The sequence below is a fragment of the Arvicanthis niloticus genome, chromosome 19 (genome assembly GCF_011762505.2).
Source record: "Arvicanthis niloticus isolate mArvNil1 chromosome 19, mArvNil1.pat.X, whole genome shotgun sequence".
NCBI lineage: Eukaryota > Metazoa > Chordata > Mammalia > Rodentia > Muridae > Arvicanthis > Arvicanthis niloticus.
Window position 1 is genome coordinate 4,341,021 of NC_047676.1, and position 13,484 is coordinate 4,354,504.

Consider the following 13,484-nt stretch of genomic DNA (forward strand, 5'->3'; position numbering starts at 1 on the left):
CATCACCATAGTGGTTTTCTTTCTGTGAAGTGTGTCTTTATTGCTCAGGAATTGTCACAGTCCTCATCCAAGTACATTTTCTTTATGGTACACCTGACAGACAGTGACATGAAACTGCCTTGATTCCTTTTTACTGATCATTGTCGGGCCATTCCCACGTTCCCGGCTTTGCCCGTTAAGCACTTTTCTTTTAAAGCCCAGTTCCTCCTCCTCACACCACTCTGTGATCTTCTGTTTCCATGACTACTTTATAGATTAGGAAATGGCCAAGAAGATGAATTTGATTGCGGAGGACAACGAAGAGAGGCAGTGTGGGAGCCCAGGTGAGGACTCAGAGCCAGTGATTAGAAGCCTGTGATGCTGAGCTGCTTGGATAAGAATTTTCCTGGTTTCTGGGAGACACGACTGAGACTCAGAGTGTCTGTGCATGGTGCATGTTGAGGCATGCCCAGCACCCCTCCCTCTAATTTTTATGAGAGAAGAGTAGCTGAAGAAACCCAGTACACTTTCGACTATCCAACACTAAAAGTCCTGCCCGATATTTAAAAAAAAAAAAAAAAAAAAAGAATTCCATTATTTAGAATGCCATAGAAGAACTTGGGGAATATTATGATAAGTGAGATATGCCAGTTAGAGAAGCAGATGTTGCATAATCTTGTGTGTGGAATCTGGAAAGGCTCAGCATGTGTACACACAGTGCGTGGGCACCGTGGTGACTGGAAAGGAGGAAGACATGAAGGAAGGGGAAGATACTTACACAGGGCACAGTGGTTCTGCTGGATAGAAATAAAGTTTTGGAATCATCGGACACTAGAGTAATTGTTGCTAGCTGCAAACATACACTTCACCAGAGAGGAAGAGATTAGTTACCTAAGTGACATCAGTCAGTACCACACAGCATCCCTTGCTGCGTCCATAGGGCATGGCTGTAGGCCATTTCGATTTGTCAAGTCAAAGCACATTAACACAAATCAAATAAGAAGCTGAGCAAAGCACATTTCCCACCACACTGTGAGTGGGCCTCATCTAAGTACTGAAAGTCACATTGGGGACTTTTGTGTGACAGAAGGGCTGACAGACATTCCTTATGTGGGGAAGGGTTTATTCTGGTGCAGAGTTTAGAAGATTCAGTGAGGTGGGAACAGCATGAGAGCAGGATGACCTTGTAGTTAAGGTAACAAAGCATTAAGTGGCCAAAGAGCAGAGAGCACTGGCATGAACTGAGCTATAAGTCATCCCACCTTCCATGACCCAATCCCTTTGGCTAGGTCCCCCATCATCTAAGGGATCTGCAAACTCTCAAAATGCTGGTGCCACATGGGGACTAACTGTTCAAGGACATGAGCCTAAGGGGACTGATTCATGAGGAAACCACAACAAAGGATCTAAGGAGAAAGACTAGGGGTACTGAGGATAAAGAATCCTACCCAGGTATTTGTCAGATTTGACATAGCAATAGTGCTTTGAACTCTCTGCTGCTGAATAGCTAAAACACTTAATAATCACATCAAAACTCTGCAGGCAAGCTTCTATGACCCTTGTTGAGCTGGCCCTTAGCTCATCTGCCTCTGCACCCCCTGGTCATCCTGAACTGCCTTTAGTTCCATATCCCGCTCAGTCTCACATCTGAGCCTTGGCTACCATGCAGATCTCCCCACGCTGCCACCAATACCTTGATCCCTCTCCAATACCTTGATATCTTTCTTCCTTTCTACCCCCTCCCTCCTTTTTTCCTTTCCTCTCTCCTTCCCTTCTTCACTGTTTTTCCCACCCTCTATATAAATATACACATCATGCTTTATTATATATGAATAATTATTTTTATCTCTAAGCAGATTAAAAGTTTGATCAAAATCTCATATTTAATGCAGGCCGTGTTCTGGGGAGAATGTCTATTAGGTTTGAATCTAAAATGTTGCCTAAATGATCATGTTTTGAGTTCTTGATCCCCATATTATAGCACTGTTTTATGAGTTGGTGAAACCAAGCTGACTGATGTAGGTCATTTTTGTTGGGTTTTTGAAGTGACTCAATCCCTCTTTCTGGTGCACTTTCTGCTCTCTGTTCAGTCAAAACCTCAGATTCTGCCACCCAAAACCCCCACAGCCCACAGCTGTGGGTGGATCTATTCCTCCTCTCTTACTTTGCCTCTGTCATGTATTTTGTTACAGCAATGCAAATGTAAGTAGTGAGAAGATGACTACCAGGAAAGCAGCAGTGATAGAACCATGAAGGTATTCACCAAGATTCCAGAAAAAAGGCTATGAGACCAGGAAACAGGCAAAGGGCCATGTCCCGTGCTGAAAGCCCCTGATGGCTGTGCTTGAAGTGCATGAGGATATAGCTTAAGTTGTAGTGATGTTAAAAGAAGATGCAGATGTTGTATGGACATAGCCCAAGAAACAAGCCAAATGCTATGCAAATGACAGGCCACAAGATGCATGATGCCGTTCAACCACACTGGTGCTGAGCCATGAAGCTACAGAACACAATAAGCTTATGAAGGTTATTTTGGTTCCAGTTTTGCTACCCACTCCCCAATTCATCTCCACTGAATGGGAACAGACACTCTTTGCTATTCTATGCTGGTCATATGAAGCTTCTTTGTTTGTTTTGTTTTTTGTTTTTGTTTTAGGGGAGAGTGTGGAATCTTTAGGAAACTAGGCAACCCCAAAGAAGTAGTTCACTATGGATACACCTCAGAAAGTGACCCAGACCCTGCTTCTGGAAATTCTTTGCTTCCTGAACCATCAGATTGTGAGAAGCCTCCTCATCACACTCCACTACCACCAAAGAGGCTGCGCCTCTGACCATGCATTTCTCAGGATGATAGGCTAAATCTTTCTGAAACCACAAGCCAAAATAGACTGGTCATCCTTTCAATTCAGTCAGGTAATTGGTCAAAGAAACACAAAATCAACCACTAGCATGTATATACAGATTGCTCTCTTCTTGTGTAGAAACACCAACAGCCTACTTCCAAGGACTAGAAGTTTCTCAAATATCAATGCTCATGGTTATTTTAATTAAGTTATTTATCATGCTGTGTTTTCTTGTAAGTACACTTATCTGTGTGAATGGATGCACTTAAATCTGGGCACACACAGAGGCTGAAGGAGGGACTCAAGTATCTTTATCCTGGACTATCACTTTGTCTTGTCCTGAGACAGGGTCTGCCATTGAGCCTCTGACTAAGCTGTTGGTTTTTGACACCCAGTGTTCCTCTTCATGCTTTACAATGCTGGGGTTATAGATGAGTTTGGACCATGCAGGTCATTTCATATGTATTCTGGGGATTTGAACTCAGGTTCTTATACTTGCCCTATAAACTCTATTAACTACTGAGTCATCCGTCTCCCAAGCTCCTGACAATGTTTCTAAGTGATGAAATCCACTCAGTGGATATTTTTCGAGTGTGCTGTAGAACATGGTAGTTTCTGAAGTAATATAGAAAATGCTTGTGTAGTCTTGGAATCATGGAGCCTTAAGTGGAGAGAAAACTTAGATATTTGCATAATCCCTTCCATTTACCTCCTGGAAAGCAAGGCGCCAACTCTGTGCCTCTAAGGGAGACTGCTTGTGTCTGCAGCCCCAGTGCCTTGAGGAATTCTATCTGCAGGGAGCTGTTCAGAACTGTAGACCCCAGCTGGATGATAACCCCTATTCCTCACAGTTTCTCTGGAGCCCAACCTACCATGGCATGGCCCTGCCACAGGCAGTGTGGTAGCCAGGGGTTGAACCTTTAAAATTTTAGCACTTAACTCTAAATCCTTAATCATAGAAAGTAGAAAGGCACAATGTACTATTGACACCATAATGTTTAACTATAATTTTGATACATTAAATCTACTCTTGGGAAAATAACCCTGAATTATTAGCGTGTGATTCATTTCCTGTGAACAAAAATTCCATTCAGACTCTGAACCCAACTAACTCTTTATGACAGACAAAAGGCTGCAGACACTGGATGATCAGAGCTGATGAACGCTGCGTCATGGTTTGAATGGGAAAAGTCCCGCATCGGCTCCTATATCTGAACAGTTGGTTCCTGGTCGGTAGCTGATTTGAGGAAGACTATGGAACCTTTGACAGGTTGTATTGGTTGCTTTTCTGTTACCTTGATAAAATACCATTACCAAAGCAACTTAGAGAAAGATGATTTATTTGGGCTCACAGTTGCACAGGGAGAGGAGTCCATCACAGTTACAGCAGGGAGGCAGGGCAGCAGGTTGAGGAAGTGATGGCTCACATCTTGAACAGCAAGGATGAAACCCGAAAGCAAATTGCAAATGGGAGTCTTTAAATGCTCAAAGCCTGCCTCTGGTGATGTGCTTCCTTCAGTAAGGCTATACCACCTAAACTCCCCCAAACAGCATTGCCAACTAAGGATCAGATGCTCGGACACATGAGCCTATGGGGGCTATTCTCATTCACCCACCACAGAGGGAGAGCTTTGCTGGAGGAGGTATGTCCCTGAGTGCAGGCTTTCGGAGTCTATAGCCTCTTCTTGATCCACTTTCAGTTCTTTCTCTGTGTCCTTAGTGTGGATGGAGATGTGATCTCTTAGCTTCCTGTTCTGGCCATTTACTACCCAGCCTCCCTTACGATGGTGGACTTTATCTATGGAAATGTAAGCTTCCAAAACTCTTCCTTCTGTAAGTTGTCTTGGTCATGGTGTCTTATCACAGCAACAAAAAAGTAACCAGTACACACTACCTCCATCGCTTGTCTGTGCTACACACTGCACGCCAATGGTCACACATTATGTACACGCACAAAAGCAAACAAATGAATCAGCAAAGCCCAAATAAGCAACACCACGACACTTGTTAGAAATCAGAAGATAAAAGATCGAATGCAATGGAGAATTTCACACAGTTCATAGAGAAATCTGTCTGAAACTCATACCCTTCGACCCCCCAGGAGAAGAAAAGATGTTTGCCGTCTTTTCTCTCTTATGGTTTGTGGGGACTTGCGCTGTGAAGGTTGCTGGTACTCTAACACACCCTAGACAGTGTTGTGAGAATGGAGAGTCAGACTTACATAAATAGAAGACAAATGAATGAAGCACATGTCTTACAGTGATCTGTCCGTTAATAAATCAACAACAACATCATCCAGCATTTCGTTTGCAAGAGCAGAAGGTAGAATGGCTTCCGTTACTGCCAGAGGTTTTTTGGCCTTTCATTTATCACCTTTTTCTGAGGATGGTTGCCGTTAGTTGTGATGTGTCTATCACGTGACACCATAAATATATGCTGCACACAAGGATAAACACAGCACATGGATCAAGGTATTATCTGTGTCTAGACACCCTGCATTAAGAGCTGAGAGTATGAATATGTGGCTGTCACTCTCTTAAGCCGTACAGGTAATGGAATATTTTTCATTTTCTTGCGGCACCTTTCAGCCCGCTGCACCTCAGGCGGTTCTCAGTGTCTCGGTTTCCACGGCAATCTCCTTTGACATTCAGAGGAACTCTCTGTGCTGCGCATTTACTGGATATTGCAGGAAGATGTGGGCTCATACCAAACATCGCAGCTCTACAAAGAGGGAAGGAGAGGCCTGGCATCGAGTGATAGAAAGTGTACCAGGACATGACAGTGTCCAGGGGATACAATATATGGGGACACAAGGGACACTGGAAAGGACAGAGGAACAGGGTGACACAGTGAACTCTCATTGTGCCTTAATAAAATCAACCTTCAGGCTGGGTGAAGAGGACACTGGAGCCCCTAACAGGCTAATATAAATAAGTAAGAAGGAGGCCACTTCCCTTCTATTCCATTTAATAGAACTAACTGATCATTGTCAGCCCAGGTGAGGGCTCCCCAAATATTTCTGTGTCTGAGATAAAATTTATGTAGTGAAAATGTCACCATCACGACCATCTTAAAGTACAACGTTTAGTGAATTTCTGACACAGTCATACTCTTGTGCAGGCTTTTGCTGGCTGCAGAAATTTTCTCCTTAAATGCACTCACCCCTGGTGGCCCTGGCAATGGCCAGTCTTTCTGTTGCTGCATATCAGTTTATTCTAGACATCTCATGTAGTAAAATGCAATTTGAGGCATATATATATACATATACATATACATATACATATATATCACATAGTATATATATTTCTCTCTCATTCAGTATATTTTCAAGGTTTGACCATACTATTGCATGCAAATACACTTTATTTACTTATAGCACACTTTGCCCAGGTACACACACACACACACACTTCAATATAGGGATGTAGCTTATTTTGATAAATTGCGTATAAACTGATGGGCATTGGGTTGTTTCCCTGGTCACTGGAATATATTCATTTAAAAAAAAAAAAAAAAAAAAAAACCTTCTGCTTTTCTGATTTTTTTTTTTTTTTTTTTTTGCTACATGTTTTAAAACATACACAGATCACTGGTGACCCCCACCAGGCTCCCACTGAGAGTTCTGATCCAGTGGTCACACAGGTGGCTCTGGTTAAAACTAAATGTGGCACAAACAGAACGGAAATCATAAATCTCGGAGAGAGATTGGTTGTTAGGGATGGGGGCAGGGATAAGAGCAGATAGGCAAAGAGAACCAGAACACACTGCTTACATGTATGACACTTTGAAATAACAAACGTAGTAAACAGTAAATAAAAAGACATGGAAGATGACCCAGGAGGAGCTGGGGAAGAAGGGCTGCATAGGATCAAAAGGCTTTGTATACATGAATGAAATTCTCAAAGAATAAATAAAAAATAAAAAAATGAATTCTAACCCCTTTTCTGTGCACACTCTTGTCTGGGATGGCAGAATACCCTTTATTTTGTGGATGTCCTTGCTAACTAGATTCTGTCTCCACAGAAGTTAGCCAGGGAGTAACCGGCTCCCACCAAGTGCCATAGAACTGAGACAAAACCATCTTCTGCATTCTCATCCCAAAGTTGGCTGGTCCACTCTGCTGACTTTCTTTTCTCTCCTCAGGTCATCTGTCCCGTGTCTTCCTCCCGCATCACTGTAATTACGGCTGAATTACTTTTGCTGCACCATTTTGAATTGCAATCCTATATACCCAAGAAAGAAGACAGACTCCAGGCCTGGGGTGGAAAGTAATTCCTGCCTCAGGGTTAGCCTGGGTAGACCTGATTTGCTCATTAATCAAGGGTTCTCAATCTCCGCTGAGTTGACACGCTGGCCCAGGCAATTATCTTCAGGCTCGCCTGTGTATGGCGGGGTAGCTGTAGCCCCAGCCTTCATGGGCTACACACTAATAACATTCCTCTGCTCTCCTCAGGCAGTATTAAAAAAAATATCTCTGCACACACTGTCAGTGTCCTCCAGAGAGGTAAAGATCATCCCTGCCTGAAGCCCCTGGGCCTGAAAGGGTGGGATCAGCTCATTATTCTCCAGAAGTCCCTGTCTGGTGCTCATGGGACTGGGAACATGGCGGTTAGTAAGCAACTGTAGGTAGGAGAGGGTTATGTACCAGGAAATACACATGTTTGTTTAGGCTCCACACTGTCTTATCTGGGGACCAGCGGCTGATGACAGGCTCCGGGATCCTGATTTGAGATTGCCCGTCTGCTGCCGCTCATTAGACAGACTCTCATTTGGAATCTGTTTCTGCTGTGTGCCCTTTTTTGAAGAGAGGAGTGAATAAGGTCACGGGGATTAATGGCTACTAAAAGCTATTCTGTTCCAGTGTTTCTCCAAGGAAAACTAATCACCGTGCTTTCTGAACGAGGGGCGCTAACAACAATGCTAGAAGTAGCTGGTGATCTCTAATTGGATAGTCATGAAAATCTTCCCATTAATTTTTATGTCCCCCTTCTAAATTATCTGTGGTCAGTCACTGCCAAAGAGGGTAGAAAGGCATGTGAGCAGAATATTTTAACCCAACATGTCATATTTTATTTATTTTATAAGTTTTAATTACATGTGTGTATGTGTATTTGTGTGTGTTTATGTGTGTATGTGTGTGTTTATGTGTGCATGTGTGTATGTTTGTATGTGTGTGTATGTGTGTATGTGTATATGTTTGTATGTGTGTGTATGTGTGTATGTATGTGTGTGTATATGTTTGTATGTGTGTATGTGTATGTTTGTATGTGTGTGTGTGTATGTGTGTATGTATGTGTGTGTATATGTTTATATGTGTGTATGTGTATGTTTATATGTGTGTGTGTGTGTGAGTACACACGTGAGTGCAGGCACCTATGGATTTCACAAGACAATGCCTTATCTCCTGAACTTACAGTGATAGTTGCGAAGACTATGGGACTTGCATTCTCCGTAGCCCCTGTGTTGGATGAGGCAGCCACTCATGCTAGAGTTTGTCTTGTGTTGGGTTTCCATTCTCATCTGTCAGGGCATGCCTGCATCCGTCCCCTCCATGTAAATTCCTCTGAAGATGACAGGTTGGAAGGTTTTGCTACTATCTTCTGAGTTCTCTGTTTCCTTTGAACTTTTGACTTCTGGGTTGCGAACTGACCTGTTATGAATATGCCTTTTCCTTGGAGCTCGTGTTGTTAACCTGATAAACAAACGTGCTCTGCTCCTCAATCCCAACCAAGCCTTTTCTCTGAAAAGGCTTCTCTCTCTCAGAAAGATTCCTTACAGCATGTCTCCTTTTGTGACTTGTAGACGTTACCTCTACTCTGAAATTTGCTAACTACCTTCTCTGTCTACTTCTTTGCATACATTATCCCTTGTGCTTTTGTCTTTTATACCCCAGCCAGTGAACAAACAGGATTCAAGAGACCTGGGTCAGGTCCATCTACTGCCTACAGTCTGCCTCTTCTTGGACCACTGTCTGTAGGATGGGTTGTTCTTTTCAAACTTTGTGCAGCATGAATATGAAGCTTGACTATAGTTCTTTTTATTCGTTTACCAAAGACTTCTCTGTCAGTCTTGTGTATTTTCTTTATCTTGTTCAGTTATAGAGTCTTTTACATTTTCTCTCTTATTTTCTCCTGTGTTCTCTTGATCTATACTAGTATGAAAGTGTGGGAAAATCTCTGATCTTGTCCCCTGTAAATGTCTCAGGTGCTGATGACTTATCTAGATTCAATGTCTCTTGGCAAAGATGTCTGTCTGAGGAGAAGATGGGAATCCAGTCTTTCTGAAGAAAAATGTCCCCCAAATCCTGTTCTACTTCCCTCTGCAAATCAGTCTCTCTCTCCCTCCCTCCCCCTTAACACCCCCCTCCAAGGAAAAATCTGATGAAAAGCAGAAACCACTGAATGCTGCTTCGATAGACACATGTTTGCAGATTGGTGATGTCTACACTGGGGTCGGATAGGAGATATGGGAAGCACATCAGAATTCCAGTACCCACGCTCAGCTCAGACCAATTCTTCCACCCCCCACCCTGCTCCTCATTCCTACTTGGAGAAAGCTATGAGAAAAACAAGGAAAGCAAATAGCCTTTCTTCTGTAACCTGCAGGGGGCAGTAGTAGGCAGAAGCATGGCTAAACGGACTGTTTTTGTGACTACTCAGAAAGTGGTGGTTTCGTGGATTGCAGTATGAAAAGCAGAAATCACTGAATGCTGGTTCGATAAATAGACACATGTTTGCAGATTGGTGATGTCTACACTGGGGTCGGATGGGAAATACGGGAAGCACATCAGAATTCCAGTACCTACGCTCAACTCAGCCCAACTCTGGTTTCTTCTGAGATTATCAGGGGGTCAGTTATGTGTCTTGTTTCTTGGTACTTTTTATAATTCTGCTTTGGTGCTAAAAGAGAAACATTTAAAGTTCTTTTGTTAGCGAGGGGCCCTGCTGGAGCTCCGAGCTGCAGCCCACGTTTCAGACTCAGAGACCCTCAAGGCTCAAGGGAGTTTATCCTATGCTGCAACCACGCCTTCTTTTCTTTCGCAGTGTGGTTTGCTGGCAAGGGGAGCTGTCTCCAGCTCAATAACACTCTACAGACCATGCAATTCAATGATGTGTTACCCAAGGCGGAGAGCTTCCAGAATCGTTTCTTCTCAGGAATGCAGAAAAGGGCTGTCCCTCGTGCCAGATAAAGGATTTTCCCTCTTATCCTCGGTGCAATGTAGTAGTTCATAGCCAGTGGAACTCGAGAGGGCTGGCTTAGCAGCCTCATTCCATTTGGAAATGGACAGTTTTATTCAGAGTAGATCCACCATTATGTAATACCGCACAGTGTTTATTCTTAAGGTTAAAAACTGAGAAATGTTGCCATCATAAGGAGTGCTTGATGGAGCTACCAGCCAGGAGGCGCATGCAGTCCGTAGCTCACTGGTGGGTCATCGGGATCAGAGTCTTCTGGCCATTTCAAAGAATCTGACTTTTATATTTTTAGACAGATTGAGGAAAAAAGGGGTATTTCACAACTTGTGAGTAATTTTAAAGCTGCTAAGGACAACACAGGTGATTTTTAGATAATCTTTTTTTTTTTTTTTTTTATATATATATATATATATATATATATATATATATATATATATTCTTGGAATCTAATTGCATAAAAAATGTGCAGATACCAGGCAGGCTTCCAAGTCAGGAGAAGAAACACCAGAGGATTGTGTGTGGAAAGACATTTGACAACAGCTCCCACAGGCAGGAAATTAGATATTTTCTGGAATCCAGTGATTCCTTTTCTTTGAAGTTGTCTTGAGAAACACAGATCAACTCGTTCATCAACCTGTGTGTTTTTGACAACAATCCTGGTGAGATTTATGGTAAAGCCGTAAAATCATTCCATTTATTGTGTAAAGGCAAAACTTTTAAAAAATCTGTTAACCAAATTTATGAAAACCATGAAGAGCTGGCATATGGATCAATAGAATCAGACTGACAGTCTCAAGCAAATCCATATATTAAAATGAGATGTCTTAAAGTGAGAAGACTCAGAATACTCAGAGAAAGGGTTGTATTGCCAATGGTGTTGTTAGGACTATGTACAAAAGAAGAAGGAGAAGGAGGAGGAGGAAGAGAAAAAGAAGAAGGAGGAGATGAAGAAGGAAAGAAAGAAGAAGGAGGAGGAGGAGGAGAAGAAGAAGAAGAAGAAGAAGAAGAAGAAGAAGAAGAAGAAGAAGAAGAAGAAGAAGAAGAAGAAGAAGAAGAAGAAACTGGACTTCACCCCAGATCATGCATGATAACTTAATAAAAATGGGCCAATAGCAGGAAACCTAAAAGTACAAATGGCCTTAGAAGAAAACATTGATGCCAATTGTCAATCTTCAAGACAGACAAAGGATTTAACATCAGAATCCCAAACATGGAATATGAGTGACAATAGAAAATGAGATGGCTAAGACTTTCTTAAAAGAGAAAGCCATGCCTCAGGTGACATTATGGAGAAGAGAAAGACAGTAAATAAAATAAAATTATTTATAATTCTCACATTAGTCAATGACCTAGAGCCCCAAATATATGAAGAAACCCAAAACTCAACAACAGAAAGACAGCCCACGTTAAAAACTGGCCAGAGCCTGTACAGTATAGAACCTACACAGTATATAACCTTTACAGAATATTTATTTATTTTATGTATATGTGCACACTGTAATTGTCTTCAGACACACCAGAAGAGGGCATCAGATCTCCTTACAGATGGTTGTGAACCACCATGCCATTGCTGGGAATTCAAATCAGGACTTCTGGAAGAGCAGTCAATGCTCTTAACCACTGAGCCATCTCTCCAGCCAACCTGCACAGTATATAACCTACACAGTATATAACCTACACAGTATATAACTTGTACAGTATCTAACCTGTACTGTGTCTAATATGTACAGTATATAACCTACACAGTATATAACCTTTACAGTATAGAAACTGTACAGAATTAACCTGCACAGTATCTAACCTGTACATAACATAATCTGTACTGGTTTGTCCTACAACATAAGGGTGCCTGGGAAGATAGTTCTGGGTGAAGGAAGTGTATGAATGTGTATATGTGAGTATGTGTGTGTGAATGTATGTGTGTGTGAATGTATGTGTGTGTGAATGTGTATATGTGATTGGGTGTGAATGTATGTGTGTATATATGTGTGTGAATGTATGTCTGTATGTGAGTATATGTGTAAATGTGTGTATGGGTGTATATATGTGTGTGAGTGTATGTGTGAATGTGTGTATGTGTGTGTGAGTATATGTGAATGTGTATACATGTGTGTGAGTGTATATGTGAATGTGTGTATGTGTGTGCATGTGTGTGTATGTGTGTGAGTGTATGTGTGAATGTGTGTATATGTGTGTGTATGTGTGTGTGAGTGTGTGAATGTGTGTATATGTGTGTGTGAGTGTATGTGTGAATGTGTGTATGTGAGTGTGTGTGTATGTGTGTGTATATGTGTGAGTTTATGTATGAATGTATGCATGTGAGTGAGTGTGTGTGTGTGTTTCAAAGGTGACCAAATAGCTAGAGCTTCTCAGTCATCATCAGGTACCAGGTTCTGATCTGTGGATGCAGTTCACTCACCATTTTCACAGAGGACAGTCCTACAGGAAGAGGATGAAGAATGAACGAGCTGTTGCTAGGGCTGGAGGGGCAGCAGCCCTATGAGTGTTCAGCCATCTGCAGAACACTGCTTCTGGTTCCGGCTCTCTTTTCCTTCAGGATATTTGTTCACCACTGCATCCTCTCTCCCATTTTTCTAAGATGCCTGAGAAATGTCAGTCTCCAGCATCTGTTTTCTATGTTTTACATGTATTTATTTATTTTATGTATTGAGTGTTTGGCCTGCATATATGTCTGTGCACCACATACCATGGTTGGAGTCAGAAGAAGGTATTAGATTCTCTGGGACTGGAGTTATGGGTGGCTATGATCAAACAGGGGTCCTCCACAAAAATAGCCAGTGCTCTTAATTGCTGAGCCATCTCGGCAGCTTCATCCAGTATCTCATTCGCATATACCTCAACAGTAATGGGAAGTGGATTGCTTCTGTACTCTTCTCTCTGGGATTCTGGACCTACTCAACACCAATTACTGTTATGCACAGATGCGATTCTCAGTAGGGACTTGCCTCATTCAGTGGTGGATATTACAAGATGTCACAGACTGGGCAGTTACACTGAGTAGAAACACAGGTCATCATCACTGTTGTTAAAGACGGAAACCTAGACTGGAGCAGCTGTCTGAAGAGGGATTTCTTGTGGAGTCAGCACATAGTGGACAGCAGCAGGGAGAGAGAAAGAGAGCTGCATGGTGTTGGGTGAACAGGAGACCCTAACCCAACGCTTGATTTATAGCAACATTGATCCAGTTATAAGGACAGAGCGCCCATGGTCTACTGTCTCCTCTTATTAACCCAGCTCCATAATCCCATCAAAAGAGAAGTTACATTTCAGCCTTGGATTTAAAGATTGTTTTTTACATGTATGAGTGTTTGCCTGTTTTTATGTGTACCGTGTGTGCTGTGTCTATGGAGGTCAGCAAGGTGTCAGATCCCCTGGGATTGGTGTTTCCGGTGGTTGTGAGCCACTGTGTGAATGCTTGGTAATTAGACCCCAATCCTCTGCAAAA

At 42.3% G+C, this 13,484-nt stretch overlaps 1 pseudogene; it reads left to right on the forward strand.

Annotated features, from left to right (window-relative positions):
• The first annotated feature begins 262 nt into the window (after positions 1-262).
• LOC117723698 (small ribosomal subunit protein uS10-like) overlaps positions 263-13,484 on the forward strand; it is a 38,304-nt pseudogene continuing 25,082 nt past the window's right edge.